The sequence below is a fragment of the Elgaria multicarinata genome, chromosome 12, assembly GCF_023053635.1.
Source record: "Elgaria multicarinata webbii isolate HBS135686 ecotype San Diego chromosome 12, rElgMul1.1.pri, whole genome shotgun sequence".
Lineage (NCBI taxonomy): Eukaryota > Metazoa > Chordata > Lepidosauria > Squamata > Anguidae > Elgaria > Elgaria multicarinata.
The window spans coordinates 28,256,974-28,265,357 of NC_086182.1; positions in this window are offsets into that span (position 1 = coordinate 28,256,974).

An 8,384-nucleotide genomic window follows, 5' to 3' on the forward strand; every position below is an offset into this window, starting at 1 on the left:
ATTTTCACTGAAGATCTGAAAGTGTCTCTAGTGATCCGAAGAACAATGTTTAGTGATCCCAATGAGGTAGCAGAGCCCTTCCATTGAAGTAGCAGAGCCCTCACCCCACAATGCCATAATACCAACATCTTTTGAAATACCCTCTAGTTCCTAAAGCGTTTGGCCTGTTGTGTTCCTGGAAGCTCATACTCATCACACAAGTTGAATGAACATTGCATTCAAGACCATGTTGTTGAGTGTGGGGTGAGAAACTGACATACGTGAACCGCCCAGAGAGCTTTGGCTATTGGGAGGTATAAAAATTTAATAAATAAATAAATAAAATAAATAAATAAATAGTGCAGCTAGAATTGGGCCTTTGAGTCAAAGTTCAGGGCTCCTGATCCAGTGGGGAAGGGTGATCTCCCAGAAAGTGGAAGGTGTTGGGGGTATTCAGGGCAGCACAAGCAAACTCCTTTTTATTCCAGTTATCATTTCCTGTGCTAATGAGGGTGATATGACTTAAAAGAGTGTAAAATGCAAAATTGCACATGCTTAGTTTTTGTTTTGTTATAATCAACAGTGCTGCCGTTGTTCAGGAATGTAGAAGAAACAGTTATAAAGAATGAGATGGGGGAGAGGGTATAGGGAAATATTAGTTGGGTGTTTCACAGCTGAAGGAAAGCAGAGAGGCCCCTGTAAGACTACTATGTCCACAGGTTAAAATTACTCAGCTGCACTACTGGCCTTATCAAACTCATGCACTTTGTAAGAATATAAGAAGAGTCGTGCTGGATCAGAACACTGGTTCACCTAGTCCAGGGGCAAATCTACACTGGTATATAAAATGTCCTTTTTACAGTCAGTGAAAGTAATATTATCTAACTATTATTATTATTATTATTATTATTATTATTATTATTATTATTATTTTTATTATTTATATAGCACCATCAATGTACATTGATTTTAAATGTAGCGGGGCACACATACTCTTAGACCCATTTCTGTCGTTGGAGGCTCAAATAGCCGCCACGGCTCGGAGTGCCTTTTACCATCTTCGGTTGGTTCGCCAACTACGGCCTCTCCTGGACAGGGATAGCTTGACCACGGTGGTACAGGCATTGGTAACCTCAAGATTGGATTACTGCAACGCGCTCTATGTGGGGCTGCCCTTGAAGCTGTTCTGGAAGCTGGAGCTAGTGCAGAATGCTGCAGCTCGGCTGTTGTCTGGAGCTGCCCCTTTCCAGCATGTAACTCCTCTGCTGTGGGAACTGCACTGGCTGCCTATTCGCTACCGGGCCAGGTTTAAGGTTCTTGTACTTGTGTACAAAGCCCTAAACAACTTGGGACCAGGATACCTGAGAGAGCGCCTTCTCCCTTACCAACCTGCCCGGTCACTGAGATCATCCGAGGGCCTGCTCCTGGTGGTTCCACCTAGATCCATCCTCCGATTGGAGTCCACCAGGGGAAGAGCCTTCAGCGTGGTGGCCCCCCTCCTGTGGAATTCCCTGCCCCTGGAGGTCAGACAGGCTCCAACCTTGTCCTCCTTTCGGCGCCTCCTGAAAACATCTTTATTCCAAGAAGCCTTTCTTTAACATGCAGCCTTGGATTTCTGTGTTGATGTTGTTTTGCTTCTTTTTAGATTTTGTTTTAACTGTTTTATTTTGTTTTTATTTTCATTTTACCTTGTACACCGCTCCGAAATTTTTCCAATGAGGAGCGGTATATAAATATTCTAAATAAATAAATAAATAAATGTTTACTTTCATTTTCCCTTCCGATTGGAATGCAGTCCTTTTGGCCACACAATGAAAATTAAATCATTCTTTTGTAATTCCCCTTCTGCTAATTGTTCCTCCCACTTTCTCTTCTCTTCCTTTGACCTTCCTCTGTAGTCTTTTGTTTAACTGTGCCTGCCTGCATTTAAATTCACACAGTTTGGGCGGGAGCAGAACTAACCATGCAATTCGGGACAACCCTCCACCGACAAACAATCCTCCAAGAATCTGCCGAAACTGATACTGAAAGTGGCTGCTAACACGAGGCTTGGATAAGAGAAACGACTCCAATTTTGGGGGCAGAAATAGAATAAACACGACCCCAGGAAGGTGATTGGTTATGGAAGAACTTCGGGGGGGGGAATTAAAACGATGCATTTGGTCACATAACAGCTCATAGAAGGATTTATTTCAGATAAGGTTTAAAAAAAAAGAGAAGGGAAACCAATACAACGTTAAAACAATACGTCATGTGACACGATACTACAAAATGCACAATAAAAACCGTTAAGACACATTATAACCTGACTAAAGTAGATCTCCTCCAGCATTCTGTTCACACAGTGGCCAGCCAGCTGTCATCGGGAAAGCCCATAAGCTGGACATGAGTGCAACAGAACCCTCCTGCCCATGTTCCCAGCAACTGGTGTACATAGGCTTACTGCCTCTGATACCAGAGGTAGAGCATAGCCATCAAAACTAGTAGCCATTGATACCTTGATGCAATCATTTGAGTCCAAGACTCCCAACTGTGTTCCTAGCTGGAAACACAAGAAAGACCTGGCCATTCATGAAACATACGTTAGTAGTGTTGCAAGGTGCCATGGCATCTACACTCCACCTCTAGAACTCTCTTATTACCTTTCCAAAGAGTAAGAAAATTAATTGCCATTTAAATGCATAAGCAGTTTGCTTCCAACTGTTTATGCATGCCTCTCCCTCTCTCACTATGCTTAGGCTGGTGAGCAAGAATAATATTTGCTTTAAACACAAATCATCTCTTTATAAATACAGAACCGGCAAGACTCCCCCCCCCTCTCTCTAAATGGGAAGCCAGATGGCTCTTCTACCCCTGAAGGGGTTTCACTCCACAGCGTTATGTTTTGTGAGTGAAACATGACACATTTGGACTCTAGCCACTCTAGGTACAAGCCTTCCGTTATTTTTTATTTCTATGTGCTTAGTTTTATGCCTAAATTTAAACAGCGGCAGTCCAAACAGCCTAGGAATCATTTGCACCATTTAAATGTAGCACAATAAATGCCACCACGAGTCCAACTCTACAATTCCATGTAGCCCATCACTGGGGAGAGACTAGTTGGCTTTTCCTGCAGCAAATCTCTTTAGTTATTTCACCTGATTTGGAAAGCAAAGGGAAGAGCTGAAACAAATCTCCAGCAGAGCTGTCAAAAGTCGGATTAGGCAGATGACTTGCTTAGTTGTTTTTTTGTTTTGTTTTTACTCAGCAAATCTATTTGCTGGTGTAAAACTCCACATCCCAATGAAATCAAAATTATCATTGAATTTAAATTGTTGTGGATCGGAGCCACAATGTTTTCATATGCTTATCTCTCTCAGTCTTTTGAACCAGCAGAACAATAATGCCTTGATAACATTTCCTTACTTATACCTGTAATACATTTATTAAGTTTCCTATTGCCTGCATTATGAAAATATGAAATTGCCTTATACACAGTCAGACCATTTGACCATATATCACCCTGGCTGGCAACCCCTTTCCAAGGTCTCAGGCAGAAATTATTCCAAGCCCTGCTATTCATTCATTCATTCATTCACTCATTCATTCATTCATTCATTCAAAGCACTTATTAAACAGTTTTCTGCTCACCACAGATCTCAAAATGATATACATTTACATGAAATCCAATAAAATTAAAACAACAACAACATCAAAACAGAATTGAAAATCAGCTGAAGCTGATGTGAAGCTGAAGCTGATGTGAAAAGCCAAAGGCTGGGCAAATAGTGCAGTTTCCTTTTCCTGTCTAAAACCCAATAGAGAAGCAATCTGACCACCCCATGAAGGGATTTCCACAGTCTGGGTGCTGCTACAGAAAAGACTCTGGCCAGATCTACACCAAACAGGATAAAAACAGCTTGAAAACGGTTGGAAAACTGTATGTGGTGTGTGTCCTGGGCCCCAACAGTTGTCAATACTGTTATAAACCATTATAAAGCTGTAGTGTAGATCTTTCCTCTGTCTCAGGCACCCACCAAGATAGTCTTTTTTGGTGGTGGAACATACAACAGAGCCTCTGATGAAGATGGGCAGGCTCATATGGGCAGTTGGTGGTTGTTCAGATATCCTAGACCCAAGCTGCTTGGGGGCTTGTAAGTCAAAACCAGCACATTGGTTGTGTGTTTGGAAACAAATTGGAAGCCAGTGCAATTGGAACAAAAGTGGTGGTACTTGAGTTCTTTAACTGAAAATTAGGGGTGTGCACGGACCCCCTCGCTCCACCCCGCGGGCCGATCCGAAAATTTCGGATCGACCCACTTCGCTCCTCTTCGCCGCAGAGCTCCGGCTCCAAATCGGAGCTCCGCAGTGGAGGGGAGTAAGGCCGGGAGAGGAGGGCGGGGAGAGTTACCGGGCCCTGCCGCCGTCGCCGCCCGTGCAGTGACGGCGGCAGAGCCCGGTAAGGGACCAAGGGGGAGGGGGCCTTACCTGCCTCCGTCTGTGGTCCGTCGGCTTCTTCAATTGAGCCCGCGGTTCAACCAGGAAGTCTGGGCCGCAAGAAGCCAACGGACCGTGGATGAACGCAAGTAAGGGAGGGGGTTTACTGGGCCCTGCCGCTGTCGCCGCATGGGCGACAGCGACAGCAGCAGGGCCCGGTAAACCCCACTTACCTTTCCAGCGGAGCTCCGGATCGAGGCAAAGGATCCGCCTTCACCTCGATCCTCTTCGCCACGCTCCGCCGGCCCCCCAATCCTCTTCGCCTCTGCCTTAAGGGCAGGCGAAGCCCCCCGCTCCGCTTCTAATTCGCCGGTCCAATTAGAAGTGGAGCACATCCCTACTGAAAATGCCAGGGACTGAACTGGAGAACTTATGCATATAAAGCATGTGTTCTATCACTTAGCTATGGCTCTTCCTATTAACTTGCCCTTCCATGTTAAGCATTTGAACAACCAACAAGTCTAAATAGGAGCATTTTACAGGGCAATTCATCCATTTTGCCATATGGTAAACATGATATCAAGAAGCCACTGTAAGTACCTACTGATGAGGCACTCACTTCCAATAAACCCTGCTGTGGCCCAATTCATGACAGATACAATTATTGTCTCAATTACACCCTCAGCATGGATGACTGCATGAAGAAACCAATACTCAGATCTACAAATCAAAGACCTGTGTGTACATTACACACATTGAAGATCCGTGAAAAGGGGGAGAACATGTATGCACCACACCAATCAACAAGAGTGATTGGAACACATATGGGGAAAGGTAAACCATCCACAGTTGGTAAGGTTATGAAACTTTCTCATCTTTGGGGACTGCTTCTAGACTGTGTAACATACCAGACTGATTTACTGTGTTTCACTTATTTCTTGTTATCATGACCTCTCCTGCCTTATCCTGTTCCTCTTGTCTGCTTCACTGCCTTTGTCTGACTTCTGCCTGGACTGAGACCATCACTGTTATTCCCCAAATCTCATTGAGTTAGCAACTGTAGGTTTGAAGGTTTCCTGACTCCCCTGCAGTCAGAGTTTGCTGGCTATAGTCAATGCAAGACACCTAGTACCTCTCTGTCTCTTTAAAAAAAACTCATGCTGGGTGAGCTGCTAGTGTGGGGACAACAGTTCCATGCATTGTGGAGCTCTCAGAGGGGGGGGGGTGCTGGTTCAGTACTAGAGCTTGGGTCAAGAAGCTCAGATGTTGGTCCAGACTGAAAGGTCTCTGGCATGGGGTCTCCGATGACTGAGAAGTCTCTGGTTCCAAAGTGGTGTCCAGCCCTCCGCCTCTTCTGTTGGCACCACTGGTTCCATAGCCCCTCCAGATCAATATTGGACATCAAGGTCAGACATCTATGTTAGTGCATATTGTATCCAGAAAGAACGTGGAGTAGTCTCAGTTCAAAACACTTCTCTCAGCCATAAAGTTCACTAGCTGTTTTTTAGCCTAGTCACATGGATTCAGTCTAACCTAACTCACATGGTTGTTGCGAGGACAAAGTAGTAGAATTCCCATGTCTGTGGAGCCCTGAGGTACAAATGTGAATCATAATGAAAAGAAACGTGCTATGTATTCTCTTTAGGCATTTTCTGGGAAACCAGTATATAAATGGTGTATCCCATTTAGGGCATGTACATAGAATGGAGCAAAGGATATGGGAACATCAAGTTTCCTCCCTTGTTAATTTCCTTATTTTGTTCTCTCTTTTTGCATTAATGCAAAAGTGTGGTACTTGCACTGAATCCTTAATGTGACTGAATCCTTCTCGCTACTTACTTTGTTTTGTCATGCACTACATACAATTACACAGCCCTAATCCCCAAATCCTCCCCCGACACCAGAACACGTGCCAAACCTGAGTTGTCTGCTGCTGTTGTATTAAAGATCTTCAGAGAATAGCATACATCATGCAACATCTCACCCTGGTGGTTGTTTTTTTTAAAAAAATAAAATATGGAAGGCTGTCTTATACTGAGTCAGATCATTAGCCCATCTAACTCAGTACTTCTACACTGACTGACAGCAGCCCTCCAGGGTTTCAGACAGGAGTCTTACTTTGCCCTGGATGTGTTCAGGATTAAACCTTGGAGCTTTTGTTTGTGATGTCTGTGCTCTACCACTGAGGTACTATAGCTTTTCTCCCACAAAATAGTGCCACAAATTTCACAGGAAGCAACATGTCAGATCCTCCAAGACAAACGGTTGCCACCATAGATCACCTTTGGGAAAGTGCTATGTTCTCATATACACCGTATTCTCTCCTGTACTAATGGGAGAGACACACACACAAAAGAACTTTGCACAAAAGAAGCAATGCAGAGTTTCAAAGAGGAAAAAGTTTTGAATGCTGCAAAGGCAACAAGAAAGGTACCTGTGCTTTGAAAGGCTGGGCTTTAAATAAAATGGTGTTAACAAATCACAATTTCTAAAATAAAGAAATAAATCTGAAGCTACTCAAAGTCAAAGAACAGACATGGAAGTCCAGCTGGTAGTGTAGTCTTTTTAAAGAATAAGGATGGGATGGAATCAACTTCAAGAAGGGAGGCAACCAAGGATTATTATTTTTTTAAAAAAAGTTATAAAGTTATGTTTTGATGCAGACTAAGGTAGTTGAACTTTTAGTTCTCACTAAAATCAATGAGAGTTAAGTCATGACTAATTTATCCCATTGTTTTTAATGGGACCCAAGTTCAACCAATTTAGCCTGCATCCAACCTATAACCAGATAGTAAGAGGCTCATGTTTTGAATGGCAGATGGAAGAACAAGAGAATGAAGTACAACTGCCCAGATGAGCGGTACCGTCTCCTTCCCCTGAGAAATTTGCTAGTTTTATCACACCTATTTTGTGTTCTGCAATGTGAAACAAACTTTTGGAAATGACTACTGTAAGATGTAGTGGTCACATGTTTAGATGGCTTTAAAAGGAGACATAGATTAATTCAGAAACTATCAATAAATGCTAGAGGTTGTACTTAACAGAGCATACATATTCAGAGACGGGGCATAGCATGAGACTTCCATCACTAGCTGCTATTGGAAAGGAAGAACAACACTGCACTAAACAGCCCTCCATCTGATACAGCAAGAATGGCTAGGGAAGATGGAGGAATCTGGACTGGGGATAGAGCTTGGCAGTTTATTTATTTATTTATGGAATTTTTATACCGCCCAAAAGGAGAAAAGAGAATACAGATATGCATACAATTTGCATATGCTACTTTATATGCATAGATGAAAATTTAGAAATAGTTACTATAAATTAAATAGAAATAGAATACATCTTATAGTGGGAAAGACTGAGACTAGGCAACCTGTGTGCCTGCCCATTTGGCTGCCCATCCGTCAATGGGCAAATTCATGCCCTCTGCTCTTTCTTCTTATGGGTTATTTTTAAACAAAACTTGAACTGAACAGCACTCCAAGTAGATGATGCCTCCCAATCGACAATGCTTTCAAGTAGATGGCTGTCCTTTGACAGCTCCATAAATAGAGGATTCTTGTCTGTAAAGTAGGGCACATGGCTACCGTAGGAACTGAAAATGCCTGTAGCTTCTACTTGTACTATATCAAAGCAGGAGAAAGCTTTAAAAGTTTTAAATTGGACTGGATTTCCCTTTCGGCCAGGCAAGCTTGAAACATGGCATATCCATCCTCAGTGTTTTAGAGAGCATATATAAACACGGAATGGTAAACAACACAGAGGGCCTTGGGGACAAGGCAGTACACAAATTGCAGCTTGACCCACTGAGTCATCTCTCTTGGCATCTAGTAGCCAAGAGAGAGCCCTGTAGAACGTTTTGAGCAATTTTCAGAACCCATCAACACCATGACTCATCAAGGTCAAAATAGGAAGCAAGAGGTGATGAGTCAGATCCAAGTTAGCTCTGTACTCTAGAAGTAATTTGCTCTCTCTGCAGATGATCT